This window comes from Mus caroli, unplaced genomic scaffold (genome assembly GCF_978045245.1).
Source record: "Mus caroli unplaced genomic scaffold, Mus_caroli_1 scaffold_15, whole genome shotgun sequence".
Classification (NCBI taxonomy): domain Eukaryota; kingdom Metazoa; phylum Chordata; class Mammalia; order Rodentia; family Muridae; genus Mus; species Mus caroli.
The window spans coordinates 110,061,880-110,076,832 of NW_028227270.1; the positions used below are offsets into that span (position 1 = coordinate 110,061,880).

The 14,953-nt window shown below is 43.0% G+C and overlaps 1 protein-coding gene across 5 annotated transcripts in view; it reads left to right on the top strand.

Annotated features, from left to right (window-relative positions):
- Positions 1-2,814: 2,814 nt before the first annotated feature.
- The window catches only part of Chrm3 (cholinergic receptor muscarinic 3), a 475,736-nt gene continuing 463,597 nt past the window's right edge, over positions 2,815-14,953 (top strand). For all 5 annotated transcript variants that reach the window (XM_085831292.1, XM_085831294.1, XM_085831293.1 and 2 more), the window contains exon 1: positions 2,815-3,417. The gene's annotated coding sequence lies outside the window, so the exon portion shown is untranslated. The remainder of the gene's footprint in view (positions 3,418-14,953) is intronic.

Genomic DNA, 14,953 nt, shown 5'->3' on the forward strand with positions numbered 1-14,953 from the left:
GTGATTGTTTTGCACACACACACAGGGAGAGAGAGAGAGAGAGAGAGACAGACAGACAGACAGACAGACAGGCATATATTGCTAAAGTGTAAATATTTCCTTTCCTCTCCTGACTATTCACAATTGATTTATTTCATGGCTTCTTTAGAGAACTACTACTGAAGCTTGCTTATCCTCAAACAAGAAGGATAAACACACTTGGATGCTTTTTGAAAAGCATGATCCACAGAGCCTGGTCTATGGATTCACCAAATACTATTGAAGGCACCTGTATTCATACCAGTGAGAGTGCAATATAACTTAAACCCACTTTCCTGTCAAGTGAACACTTACTTTCCTTACCCTTTTACCTTTGTCTTGCTTTTCACTATGGGATTTAAGGGCCCTAAAATGGAATACATACTTCACACTAGATATAGTATATGTCTCATGCATGTTATCATTCATTCTTATAATCCACCAACTAATATGCCTTTTATCAATATATTCGGCATAGTGGTTGTGAGACCCTTGCAGACACTTAAATCCAAAGATGTTCAAGACCCCTATATAAATGCACCATTCATATATGGCATACACACGTGTTCTTCCATTCTTAAATCCTCTCCAGATTACTTACAATACTAATCACAGTGCAAATGCTATATGAGTAGTTATTATACTTTATTGTGCAAGGAATAATAATGAGACAAAAACAAGTACATGATCAGAGTAATAAAACTGTTTTTTCCTTGGAGTCTCGTGTATCCTAGGCTGGCTCCTCCTCCCTGTGTAGACAAGGATGACCCTGAACAGCTGATCCTCCCAGATCCATCTTCCCAATGTGATTATGGATATGAGCCACCATGGTTTCTGTAGTACTTGGAATCAAACTTAGGACTTCATGCATGTTTAGCAGGTACTCTGCTAACTAAAGCTGCATCTCCAGCCCCAGATGAACTTAAAACAAATGCTTTCAATATGTGGTTTGAATATTTGTTTTGAAACGTGGAAGAACATGGGAAGTCAATAGTGATCTTACCAACTTAAAGGGACGGAAACAAGAGTCTGCTGTAGGATTACTGCTTCCCACCTCCGCCCCCAACATGCAACTCACCTGACAGCAGCCACAGGCATCCTCATTAGAAATTTTCTTTTGACTTGAATTCCCTCTAAGAGCAATTTAGTTGCGTCTCCCTTAAGGACTGTTCTACCCAGGAAAGACAGACATGAAAGGAAGTGTTGTACTAACTATTTTATATTCCTTGACAAAATTTCCATATCACATCTCTCTCTTCTGTTTTCCTTCTTGCTCTAAATAGAACCAAAAATACTGTTGCTTCTTTTTACACTAGGAAGTTTTGTTTCCTGTTGTGCACACCTGGACTCCTTCTCTTTTATTCCTCTGACCTCCTGCTTCAGCCTTACCTCTCTCTCTCCTTTCTTTCTTCCTTCTTTGCAGTCCCCCTTGTCTCTTCTTTCCAAAGACACTGTTGCATTGGTCCACTCTTATTTATTTATTTAGAGATAGGCTGTCTGTGTAGCCCAAGCTAAACTTGAACTCATGGGCCATCCTGTCGCAGACTGCCAAATCCTAGGGTTACAGGCGTGTGCTTTTATAAGAATGTTATATCATCATTTTTTATCTGTGTTAAGGAAAAGCCACATAGCGCTGCAGCAGCAGCCTCCTTAGTATCTAGTACGTTGTTAGAGCTCGCTACTTTGTCCTTATTTAGTTACTTGACATTAGTCTATAGTAAGTAATCCCCTTTCTCTCAGCTTCACATTCCTCCTGAGTTGTATATGAATTTAAAAGCCTGGCTAGGTTTGCCAGAAATACCACCACATGGGAAGAGGGGGGAAGAAAGATCAAGATGGGAGTTCAAAGCAGACCCCAGGGAAGAGGAGGGCTAGAGAAGCAAGAAGCAAGGAAAGAAGGAAAGAGGGAGGGAGAGAGGAAGAGCAGGAAGGGACAGGGATAAAGAAAAAGAAACCAAGAGAGGAAGGAAGAAGGGAGAGGAAGGTGGAGGGTGGGGAGAGAGAGAGAGAGAGAGAGAGAGAGAGAGAGAGAGAGAGAGAGAGAGAGAGAGAGAGAGAGAGAGAGAGAGAGAGAGAGAGAGAGAGAGAGAGAGAGAGAGAATCTAGTGAAACTGTGGTTTAATTTTCCTGACTGAAAAAAAAAAAGTGTGCGCACATGCGCATATGCACTCAGACGCGTTCTTTTCACCGGTGCTTCTCTAATTTCTCCTAAAGTGTAAACTTCTGGGGAGCAAAGCTGCGGTGTCCTCTGCTACTTCGCTCTGCATAAACAAACGCTCTTTAAATCTCAAATCGTACATGCACCATACTGTCCCCTTGAGAAAGGTTGTCAGCCGGGTCCTTTATTTTCTGGAGCTGAGGTTCACTTGTCCATAAGTTCAGTCCAAGAAATCGCACTCTTCATACCCTTCTAAGCAATTGAAGGAAACCCACTTCAGACTTCAAATGGAACACGGAAACATCTGATCAACATCAACCCTTGAAACGCTGGGCGCAAATAGGGAGCACGTGAGGCCACGCTGGGTGGGTGGACACTCCTCGCCCGGGTTCTGTGCCCGGCCTCTAGCGATCCTATCCGAAAAGTACCCAGGATCTCCCTGGGCTGGTTTCCCTCGCCCCTGCCAGGCGGAGAACGCAGCCAAGCCAGCACGCGGGGAGAAGCGAGGAGCCCGCGGTGCCACTGGGCATGCTCAGAAACAGAGCAGGTTTAGGGCTCCAGCAGGCAGCTAGTGCGTTACACTGAAAGAAGGAGAAGGACTAGGAGGAGGAGGAAGGGGAGGAGGACGGGGGCAGCAGTAGCCACGATCGCCACCACCAGGCAGAGGAAGAGTTCATGAGGAGGGACAGATCTCCTCCCACTTGGAGCGCCTTCTGTCTGCTTTTGGAGAAAAAAATAAAAGATATACAAAGAGAGGCAGAGAAAAGGAATGAGAAGTGAGAGAGCAGGGGGGTAAAAAAAAAAAAAATTAAGGCGAGATCAGAGAGGGCTGGGGTGGGCAGGGGCGCGCAGGACGCGGGGGCGGACTAGCCGAGCCCCAGTGCGGTCGCCCGGGCAGGTGCCACGGCTGCTGCCGAGAGGCGGCATGTGACGCGCGGCCGCAGCTGCCCGCGGGCGGAGCGCGCTCGGACCCGGGAGCGCAACCGCGGGCCAAGTCGGCTGCAGCCGGGAGCCCCGCACTCGCGACCCGCCTGGAGGAGCCCGCAGCTGCGCTTGCACCCAGAAGCGGGGCGATGCAGACAAGGGCGGCTCCGAGGCACGAGCGAACCTGAGGACAGTCGCTGTCTCGGAACTCCCTGCTGCGAGAGACCGAGGTTCGGTAGAGCGGACTGGACGGTCCGGGAGATTCGGGGAGGCGCGGAGGACTCGAGTGGGACAGCTACCTGGAGCACGGCTGCCAGGTAAGGACGTGCGCTGCTCGCTACCACGCAGTGCAGAGAGGCTAGCAGCGACCCTGACCCGGTTTCTTGCCTTATCCGGTGGTGAAATAAAGGGAAAAGTTTTCTGCCTCCGTAGGAAATTTGTTTGCTGGTGGAGTTTAAAGGAAGGACTGAGGAGGGACGAAGAGGGGTGGTTTTGTCAACCTAGGGGAACAGGAACTGGTTATCTGTCTGGTGAGGAGTTGAAGCGCAGGGACGAAGGGTGGAGAATGCGGAGGTGGCACCAGAGCGCCTGGGAAAGACGGGGACAGGCGGTCAGTGGCCAAGAGAGCACCCCTGTCAGCTCACCCGGATCCCTTGGGCTTCTTTTTTCTCTCTGATAGGCAGGATCCAAAAGCGAAGAAGGGAGCGCCAGAGCTGTTTGTCTGGGCTCCTGTGTGCTGGGTCCTCTGTGGGCCTTTCAATACCATTTTATTTTTTTTAGGAAAGCTAAGTCAGATCCCTGCCAACCTTGCGGCGAGGGACAACTGTTGGGGTCACTTTTCTGGAGCGAAAAGGCGCTTTTCATCCCACTCATGGTGACCGGGAGAGGGTACTGAGCCAGGGCGCCAGTCTACTCTGGCTCAGCCAGAGCTGCTAAACTACACCGGATCTCTTCTCCGGAGTCTCTCCTTCCTGGCACAACCTCGTTTCTGTTCAAAGCTTGTTTCTACGTGGTGGTTTTTAAACCGCTGAGGTCAGGGAGATGGTTGACCCAAAGGGGTAGAATTCACTTGTCCACTCCACGCTTGGAGTATTGGAATTGTGACGCTGCCTTGCCTGCCGGTGAGTGAGTGAGACTCTCCTTGCACGCAAGGGTTGGAAGTAAGAGAGGAAAGGAGCATTGGGGACTCACATCCATATGGATGTATTTTTCAAAACCGCAGACCTTGTTTTGTGGATAAGTGTTTTGAACCTGTCTGAAGTCTGTAAGCATATATGCCACCATCCACCCACCCGATTCCACTGATATTCTTGGCAGGGTTTTGAAAGGGTGGCAGACTATGCTGTTAGGGAAACTGACCACTTCATTGTGAGCTTTCAACAGATCTTTCCTTTCCCTCTTTGCCTCTGAGATTCAACAAGATAGAAAATGTACCATTCCTGGACACAGACACACACACACACACACACACACAGCGCTTTGCCCTCGCCCCCACCCCTTTTTGGATTACTATTTGAAAACAGAACATATTCTTAAAAGCCTGCTTAATAATTATGGAGTCCAGAGCGTTTCATATTGGGAAAGCACTTATTCTGCAGGAACGGTTCAACACGGTTTCCTGTGTTTAAAACAATGCTAGTGGATTTGCTGGAGAGATCTTACAGGAAGATATACCTTTCAAAAAGGAGAAAGGGGAGCCTGGAAAAATGCACACATGGATGCAGTGGATGAATGTTAGAAAGGAATGAGGTCTTTCCATTGCTGTGCAGCTGCTGGTGGCTCCCTGCTGTGGCAGGAGCTGGTGTTGGGAAGTATACATGTGCAGGGGTCATGCTTACCTCCTCCATGTGTGATCTCATAGGCCACAGCAGTGGAGTGTGAACCCCACATCTACCACTAGATAACTCTGTCTTTAGATGAGGTTTGTGTGGCTTGTCTCCGTTAGCTTAACACGCAGTTACCTACTGTTAAGCTAGAAGGCATGTCATTTCCGAAGTTCTGTAAGACAACACAACTTTAGCAATGGATTACTCTATTAAAAATAATGGATGCAGATCCGATATAGACTGTATCTTAAGCTTGGAGAGGGTGATTTGAGGTGGAATTAAACAGGAAAACAAGAGTGATGTAAGACTTTAAAACAAACAATACTAGATAATGACTTAAATGGACTCAATAGTTTAATAACAAAATGAGATAAAAGGCAAGACCTTTTGAGAAACCTTTGAGCATAAATCTTTGGTCATAGAAAATTGTTAGGCAAGGGTGTAATTTGGAGAAATAGATTGTGTGGAATTGGGTGAGATTTAGATAAAGACTAGACATTAAAATAAGAGTAGTTCTGTCTTAAACCTACTCTAAAACTTATGTAAGAAGCTTTAGGGAGATCTGAAAGGATTCCCTGCTTTTTCCTGACAGAGGCTAGACAAACCTTGCTTCAAACGTATTTGTTTCTGAACACTGCCGAAGCAAGGATAAATATGCCCTTTAACATGTATCTTTTCATTTTTCCTTAGAAAAAAATAAATGACAACTTTTACACAAGAGAAAAATGTTATTTTAAATTATAATATATGAGAATACAAGCTCATTTTAATTGTACTTTATTTAATTTTTAATAGTAGGTAACCTGTTGAATGTGAGTTGTGTAGAAGGGTAATGTATAGAGCTAAGATTTCTTGGATTTGTGATAATAAACTGAATAGAAACGTAAAGGTTATGATTCTAAGCTTTCTGAAGTGCTAACACTTATTTTTAAGTTTTTTTTTTTCCTTTTTGTTTTTTTAAACCTAAAATATCACATATCTTGAGCCAACAGAGTGTTCTTGCCTGATAATGATGTTAGCCTTGGCAGATTCAGTTGCTTACACCTAAGTGGCCTGGACATCATCACTGTAACTGTGAAGGGACTGGGTCTGGTTTGCAGTGTGGGACGTTTACATGTAGAGCAGTTGTGGTGACCCTTTCCACCAGGGACGAATAAAGGGTTCTACAGAGATGTGTACCCCAGTCCCCTTCATGGATGAAACCTAACTGTATGTCATGGTATGTTAGAACTCACACCATTATGTCATCAGCATGGTTTTGAAGAATGACTAATTGGAAATATTTTCTTTAACTCAGTATGCTTGTGAATTGAAAATATATCTTCCTTGCAGAGAAATATTTTAAAAGGCATATATGCTTCCAACAAAAGAATTAATCAAAACTCTTCACTATTTTTATATTTTAAATGAATCAGCATATATAAATATGACTGTTGCTGAGTTGTTAAGAGCAGTGTATACATGGTTTCCCAAAATGTGGTATTTAAGAAATGCAACACCAGACACCTCCTCCCTCCCTCTCTCTCTCTCTCTCTCTCTCTCTCTCTCTCTCTCTCTCTCTCTCTCTCTCTGTGTGTGTGTGTGTGTGTGTATGTGTGTGTGTGTGTGTGTGTGTGTGTGTAGAAGGTTCTGTGAATCTAGTGGAAATTCTGTTCTGGTTCTTACACCTTGGACTGGACTTTCAAACTCAAATGAAAGTCTTGGCTTCATGACAAGATAATCTAATGAATTTAACACAAGGCAAAGCCAGTCAAGGTGAGAGTTAGATGCAAGCGTCTGACAGACTCTGTTCTATGTTAAAGGAGCCGCCTGGACCTTGGATCAGGTAGAAAGCTGACTCCTGATCCCAGATCATTCAGTGTCCAATGTGACTCCCTCTGCATTCTCCTTACAGACACCCTGGAAGGGCCAAAGTTGTCCCTTTTAGGGACTTAGCTTGCTTGCTTTCAGAGTGCCTTATACTGATGCATTCCTGGTTGATGGAGACCTTCCCTGGAATTGGTAATGGAGGCTGTTGAAAGTAAGGAGCCACACAGATCCTGCATGAAGACAGTAAGCCTTCCCAAGCCATATTCTCTGCCCAGTGGTCATGTTTGCCCATCTACAACTCAAGGCAGGCACAAGGACAGAACCCATGCAAAAGAATATTTTTGTTTCGTACATACACGTTCATGTATGTGTGGGTATATGTGTGTATCAGTAAATCATTTGCACATGTTTGCAGCAGCAAGAAATCAGCCTCTTTCTCTGGTACTCTCTACCTTATTTGTTTCTTTGTTTGTTTGTTTGTTGTTTATGTTTTGTTGACACAGTGTCTCTTCATTGACCTGGGACTCACCAGGTCACCACGTAGATTATGCTGAATGCCCAGCAAACCCCAGAGATCCAATTATCTCCCTAATACCAACTGAGATCACAATGTGTGCCACCATGCCTAGCTTTAAAAAACAAACAAACAAACAAACAAACCAAAAACAAAACAAAACAAATAAGGGTTCTGGGGAATAGACTCCAAGCTATCTTGCTTGCAAGGCAAGCACTTTACCAACAACTATTTCCCTAGCCCCAGAAGTATCTTTTGATCAAACTCAGAGGCAATATCCAGTGGCATACAGTCAGAACCCATGCCCCTTCAGTACTCAGAGAGAGAGAGAGAGAGAGAGAGAGAGAGAGAAAGAGAGAGAGAGAGAGATTGAGAACATGAAGCTACAGTACTCGGTGACTGCTAGCTCAACCTTCGGCCACTGCGTGCCTGTTGTCCAGGAGTTCTGGCAGTGTGCACACTTTAGCTTCTGGCAGGCTCTTCTCTGTAGTTTGGCAATTTAAATTCTTCCACCTGTTAGAGCTTCCTGTGCCTACTCTCCTGAGGCCACAGGACTCTGGCAGACAGACATCTTCTTAGCCCTTCTCTGTAGAGGCGACAGCTTCAGTCCTCCCTGCTGATATGGTCACAATATCCACCAACCATGGCAACAACCTCACAGTAAATGCTAAGCCATCATCTTCTCCACAAATGTGCCAGCTCACCCCCGAAACCACCCAAAACATGAAATCTTGTAGTAAAACCACTATACAGTTAGACAGGAAGAAGCCAACAAATGAAAGGAGGACTCTGACCCCCTGCTGTTTCTTGTGCTCTGCAAGTGACTCCAGGACCTAGCCAATTTTACTCATTCTTATTCTGTCACACTACAAAAGGATCAATCTTGTCTGAGTTCCATTAGCTTGTCCTAATCTTTGTGGGCTTCAGCAATTCCTTGAGTTCCCTAACCTGAGTTCTTGTCTTACTGCTGTCTCAAAGAACTAGTTTTCTTTTGTGTTTCCAGTTCACCTTTTGAGCACTAGGGCTTAATGTTTTGCCTGGAATAACTTTTAGCAATGACCTTGACAGTCAGCCTTGCTCTTGCCAAGGCTCCTCTCCAGGAGCAAGACTCCATTCCATTTTTTTTCTGTCTCTGATTCAGCTCCAGGGTGGACAAAGCCCTGGACCTAAGGCACAGTTACCATCCTGACAGTATAGCTGTCACTTTTGCCTAGAGACTTGTGTTGCCAAGTTCACCTAACAAATAAAATATCCTTGTCTGTCATTGTTGGCAGGATCAAATCTCAACCCTCCACACCCACCCCTCCTGGCCACTGTAATTTGAGTTGCTGACTATCCACTCCGGAATTAACCCTCCGTTAGGTCATTTGTTCTAGCCCAGCCTTAACCTGTTTCCTGTCCCCACTGTTCCCTTGAAATCTGGCACACCAGCTGAGCCAAGACAGATTCTACCTCTGGCCACCTCTGACACAGGAAGTGACAACAACACAGGCTGCCTGTCTTAGGCCAGATATCCTTCAACCACCTGGCTGCAGATGCAATTCCACTGAGTCAAACTACTGTTGGTTAGCGTGTTTCATAGAGACTGGCCACCACACATCAGCCTTTGGTCACCCTGTACTTACAGGCATGAAATGTTTTGGTGATCTACTGAACCTGGTCCTTTATCATAAGAAGATATGGTTATGGGTTTGGCAGAAACCTGGTTGCCACTGCTTCTGTATACATTCACCTACAGCAGTATGAGGTCCATAGCAAGCCAGGGCTTAACTCCAAAGTGGTCATGGAGCAGTGCCTCTCAGGGTGACTACTTGTCATTCCAAGCATGGCTTGGGTTCCTTGGTTCAAATCAGTAGCAAATGTTGATTCCGTGTGTGTACACACATATATGTGCCTATTCATTTGAGAAGTGTTGAATGCAGTCACTTTCCATGTTCTTAGTAGAGAGATAACTGAATACAGTACTCAGAATATATGGGCATCCTTCAAACAGTGGCATTAGAAAAGAAGTGCTGCTTCTCAGACACCCTACCCTCTCTGTCTCACGTGAGTGACAGTGCAGTATCATGGTTACAGTCTGTGATGGGGGCATAGGGATTGTGTGCAATCTCTTTATCTGGAGTTCTCGGTTTTTATCTCCCTATTCGTATGCCCTGCCCACCACACAGGACAACCAGCCCCTATAGGTTTCCTTGAATGCAGTTGTTACTCCACTTTCTTTGTTATAAATTATTATTGATCACTTAATTTGTTGAATTATCAGAAGCTGAAAAGCCTCTGTCTTAAGTAACTTCAAGTCATTTCTCTCTCCTCTGAATTCTTGTGGAACTTCCTGTCTTTGGTATTACATTTGACATTCAAGGATAACTCAGAAAAATTCATGTTGATTTTCTTCATAGTTGGCTGTATAAAGAGTGTATAAATAAATTTTAATATTAGTTTGAGTAAAATGAACAAATTACCTACCTACCAGTTGTCAATATCTGTTATTTGACTGCCATCTGCTTAAAAGTGATATCTGTTTATTATCTGTCATTAATATTTAGCATCTGTTTATCATTGCTTCTTTTTGGTTGGTACATACATCAAGGCTCCAGGAATGGACCTGCCTGGGGTGTCAAGGGAATAGAGAAAAGACCAGCTGACACATAGACAGGAAAGCTGGAATCAGGTGGTCTAGGTTCTCTGATGAGTAAACTCAACACTCCAGAAGTTACTGTGGTTTACTATATAGACTCAAACAAGGAGGCAAGATTATTGCTGACAGCTGAACAGGGAGGCAGAGTTAGTACACAGAGATGAACAAGGAGACAGGGTTTGTGGTAGAGCAAAGGGTAGGTTTAGTTGATCTCGTTAGAATCAGTCTCTATAGGAGAACAATCTTCAGGCCATAAGTATCTGCGGGAGACAGCCATCATCATGGACATTTTCAGCACCCAATGTCCACGTTCACACTCAGACCAGTAAGGTGAGGTTTTGCCTTCTTCCCATGGGACTGAGACTATAAAGTCCTTGACACTGTGACTAAGTCAACAGTACATACTCTCTTTGTTCTTTGCCCACTCTAGGCTGCTTCTGCCTCCCACAGTTGCCATCTACCATTAGTCTATTATCTGCCATTGATATCAATTTATATACACATATATTATTTCTCTATATAATGTCTTATATCTATCATGTATTTTCATCAATGTCTTATCACCTGTCTGATCTGCATGTGTACGTATAATCTACCATCTTTCATCTACTTATCATCTCTGTTTACCTTCTCTCAGACATTGATATCTCTGAGTGGCATCTACCTCTATCTATGCTTATCACTTATGCACATAGAATGCTACCTCTATGGGAACTCTCATGGCAATGTTTTCATTGTACCACACAACATAGTTACCCTACTTTGAAAAGACCATTAGGGTAACTCTAAGATCATATAACCACAGTGAAGTGAGAGCTTGTCATCCCTCAGAGATGGAAGATGATATTAAACATTATATTTCAAGCTTAGGGGGACAGTTGTCTGAAATCAAGGTATTGAGGTGGAGGGGGGGACATAGTTCCACCTAAAACTCTAGAAAGGGGACACCATCACAATCTAACTTTTGAGCCCTTAGCTCTCTCCAAAATGGTTGCAGCACTTCCTCTTCCGTGTGTGTGTCTCATGCTCCACACCTTTCTTATATACCTGGTTGCATTCACAGTTGGTCCACAAAGTCCAGGGAAGCATTTTCTTCAAAGATTTTTACCTTAGCAAGTCATCTGCCATATCAGGGAATTGCAGCTTCTGGGCATTACAAAATGAGCACATTTTTGAGGGCCATCATTCAGAATATGAGAGGTATTACCAATGAGCACTGTCTTAGTTGCTTCTCTCTCTCACTGCAATACAATAACCTGATAAAAGCAACTCCAGGTAGAAATGGCATCTTTGGATTATGGTCCCATGGCAGGGAAGTCCAGGAGGCAGGAGCATGCAGGAACTGACACATTGCATCTACAGTCAGAAAGCAGAGAACAATGAATGCTTATGCTATTTTCTTTCTCCTTTTTATGCAGTCTTGGACCTCTGCCCATGGAATGGTGCCATCAGCAATGGGTGGGTCTTTCCGTCTCAATCTAATCCAGATAATCCTTCACAGGTTGCCTGAAGGCTAACCTAGTTTACATAATCCCTTGTGAGCACACCCTGAGTGTTCCTTCATAGAGGATTCTAGATACAGTCAAGTTGGTAGTGAAGATTAACCACAAGTACCTTCTATAAGATCTTATAGGCAGTCATCTCACAGAGCAGCCTGTGTGCATTGAGAAATGAAGGCTACATTCTGGCTTACTCCAAACATAGAGCAACGAGTGCCATAATCATACAGTAATCACATCTCCCTACATCTCACCATCTCTCGACAGAAAATCCCTGATGTCTGGCTTCCATCTTTACAAGAATCATACAAGTGCTGTTCCAAAAGTCGCCTGTACTCCCTCAGTCAGTTCTGTTGGCCTCATAGCAACATATATGAGCTGCTTTCACTTTCAGAACATTCCATCTCCTGGTCTCTTCTACCCTGGTTCTCCAACACGTAGTCCTCAGTTTCCATCAGGTGCTTTTTCATTGTAATCCACAACCATTGCTTCCAAAACCCATTCAGTGTGAATCACTCTCTTTCTCCCCAAACTGATTTAGCTTCAGCAGGGAGGACTATCTTGACCTACTCACTCAAGGACCACTGTTTATTCTTCCTTCTCTTCTGTTTCTCTCCTGGGGCTTCTCGATTCTATGAACAGCATGATTATCCTATATTTCCACATAATCTTGATTTATGCCCTCCTCTTCCCTCCCACATTGTACCAGATACCGGATCTTAATACTCCATCAAGTCATAGCTCATACTTCTTGGCTACTCTCCTTTCCTGCTATCAGCATCTCAATTCATCAATTCTTTAATGTGCATGCATTCAGCCACATAAGGAATTTAGTAAAATGCAGACCTTGATACATGAAGTCTGGCAGAGGCTGAGAACTTGCATTTCCAATAGACTTTCATGGGCAGAGAATCATCTGAGCTCATACCACATTAAGGAGAGAAAAAAAACAGTGTTTAAGCCTTTTGAACCTTCCCTTTTAATATCTGAGATCTCTAGATCATCTATTTGACTACAGTCTCTCTTTTCAATCCATTTGTACAGATATATTATTGAAGTTGAATTTTTATCATTTTTTGTCCTGACCCCAACATCATCTTTAACATCCTTGCCAACTACCAATGGCATAATCACTAAATTTGTTTCATCAGCTATCTTGGTTCCTGGCATGATTACATTTTAGGTTCAGTCTCAAGTCTCAAGATTTTCTTTCTCTTAACCCTCAATTTCCACTGTACTTTGTGCTCTTTCTTTGTGCTGAGAAGTCTACACTCTTATTTATATCTCTAGGGATCCAGACTTTACCATTTTATCAAAGATTATCTGAAATAACACTTCCTTAGCAATTCTTTTCCTGATACTTTGTCGAAATTTCAGTTTTATTATGGACCCAACATACTCTTGTTTTGCTTATGTATGTCATAAATCATTTCAGATATCAGGCCATAAAGTCCTTAGGTAGATGCCTCATTTCTGAGTTACCTTTACCAAACCCAAATATAGTCTTCTTCTTAGATGGTTAATGTGCACATCTACACATAAAATATGTAGTTACAATGCTTTTGATGATGTCTTATTATATAAATACCATAAAACACATAAAATTTGAAGATTCCATAGGCATGTGTTTTTGAAACTAACCATGACTCTACATCCTTAGAGGTACCTACAGTTGTAACTTTAATGCATAATCCTCCAGTATTTTTCTGTATTGCTTTCACTCCTATGGGCTGTGTATTAAAGGTTTAGTCACACGTATCATGTTATTGAGAAGTGGTGGAATCTCTTAAAAGATAGATCCCAATGAGAGGGTTTTTTTTTTTTTTTCTGACTGATAATGTGTTCTCTCTCTCTCACACACACTTTCTTTGTTCTCTGTCCATAAGATGATTGATGTCTACCATATAGGCTTAGAGCAATCAGGTAAATAAACCATGGATAGGAACTGTAAGATAGAAATAAGCCCATGGAAGGAGTTACAGAGACAAAGTTTGGAGCTGTGAGGAAAGGATGGACCATCCAGAGACTGCCATATCCAGGGATCCACCCCATAATCAGCTTCCAAATGCTGACACCATTGCATACACTAGCAAGATTTTGCTGAAAGGACCCAGATATAGCTGTCTCTTGTGAGACTATGCAGGGGCCTAGCAAACACGGAAGTGGATGCTCACAGTCAGCTAGTGGATGGATCACAGGGCTCCCAATGGAGGAGCTAGAGAAAGTACCCAAGGAGCTAAAGGGATCTGCAACCCTATTGTTGGAACAACATGATGTACTAACCAGAACCCCGGAGCTCTTGACTCTAGCTGCATATGTATCAAAAGATGGCCTAGTCGGCCATCACTGGAAGGAGAGGCCCATCGGACACACAAACTTTATATGCCCCAGTACAGGGGAACGCCAGGGCCAAAAAAATGGGAATGGATGGGTAGGGAAGTAGGGGGAAGGGTATGGGGGATTTTTGGGATAGCATTGGAAATGTAATTGAGGAAAATATGTAATAAAAATATTAAAAATTTAAAAAAAAGAAAAAAAAAGAAATAAGCCTTGTCTGTGCATGAGTTGATTTTTTGCTGGTATTTTCGTGGCGATGGGAAGCTGACTAACATATACATGTTGTAACATTTACTCCCTACAAACCTAGCATAATAATAGAGCTTTGGAACTTGATTTGAAATGGAAATCTACCTCCCTATTTTTAAAATCTGCAGTTCATTACAAAACATTGACTGATTTAACTGCATGAAAAATCTATCCACTTAAAGTCTCAAAGTATAGAAATGTGTTTTCTCTGAATTTCTTATCAGTTAAGCATGTCTTTTTCTTTTTCCTTCCATGCTTCTCTGCTCTCAGAATTACATAAGGCAGTTTGGGTTTGTAAAAATAAGGTACAAATACTGCCTCAGAGGCCAAGCCAATCTGATGCCTTTAGCAGAGCTGAGTGGTGTGTTTGTGGAGAGAGAAAGTGATCATTCATTTTGATAATACACTAAAATCATGCTTTTTCATGATAAACACACATTCTGCTAACTTTATGTTGATATGTAAATTTCTACTTCTTCAGATCTATATGGAAACTGTGACACATTCTGAATTATGAATGTATACATATTTATCATGTTTTAAAGATTTGTTTTTATTTGTGTGTGTGTGTGTTCCTACATATCCATATCCATGCAGCTCTTGCAGAGGCCAGAAGAGGGTATCTGAATTCTGTGAACTAGAGTTACAGGTGTGAGCTGACACGTAGGTGCTAGAAACTCAATCCAAATCCTCTATAGGAGCAAGCAGTGCTCACATGCACTCATTTCCCCCAGAGTGCTCTACTTCTCTAGCATATTATGTATTCAAAAGAATTTATAAACCAACAAATAAATAAATATTTGTGAAAAAAAAAACTCTAAATGATGATAAGTGTTTGTTATTGCTATATTAGCATCAGATTAAACCAGAAGTGCAGCACAAGTCTATAGTCTCAGCTGGTCAAGTAGCCAAAGCAGAAGGAGCCCTTGAGCCCCACAGTTGCAGACCAGTCTGGGCAGCATGATTAAAGCTCATCGTTTT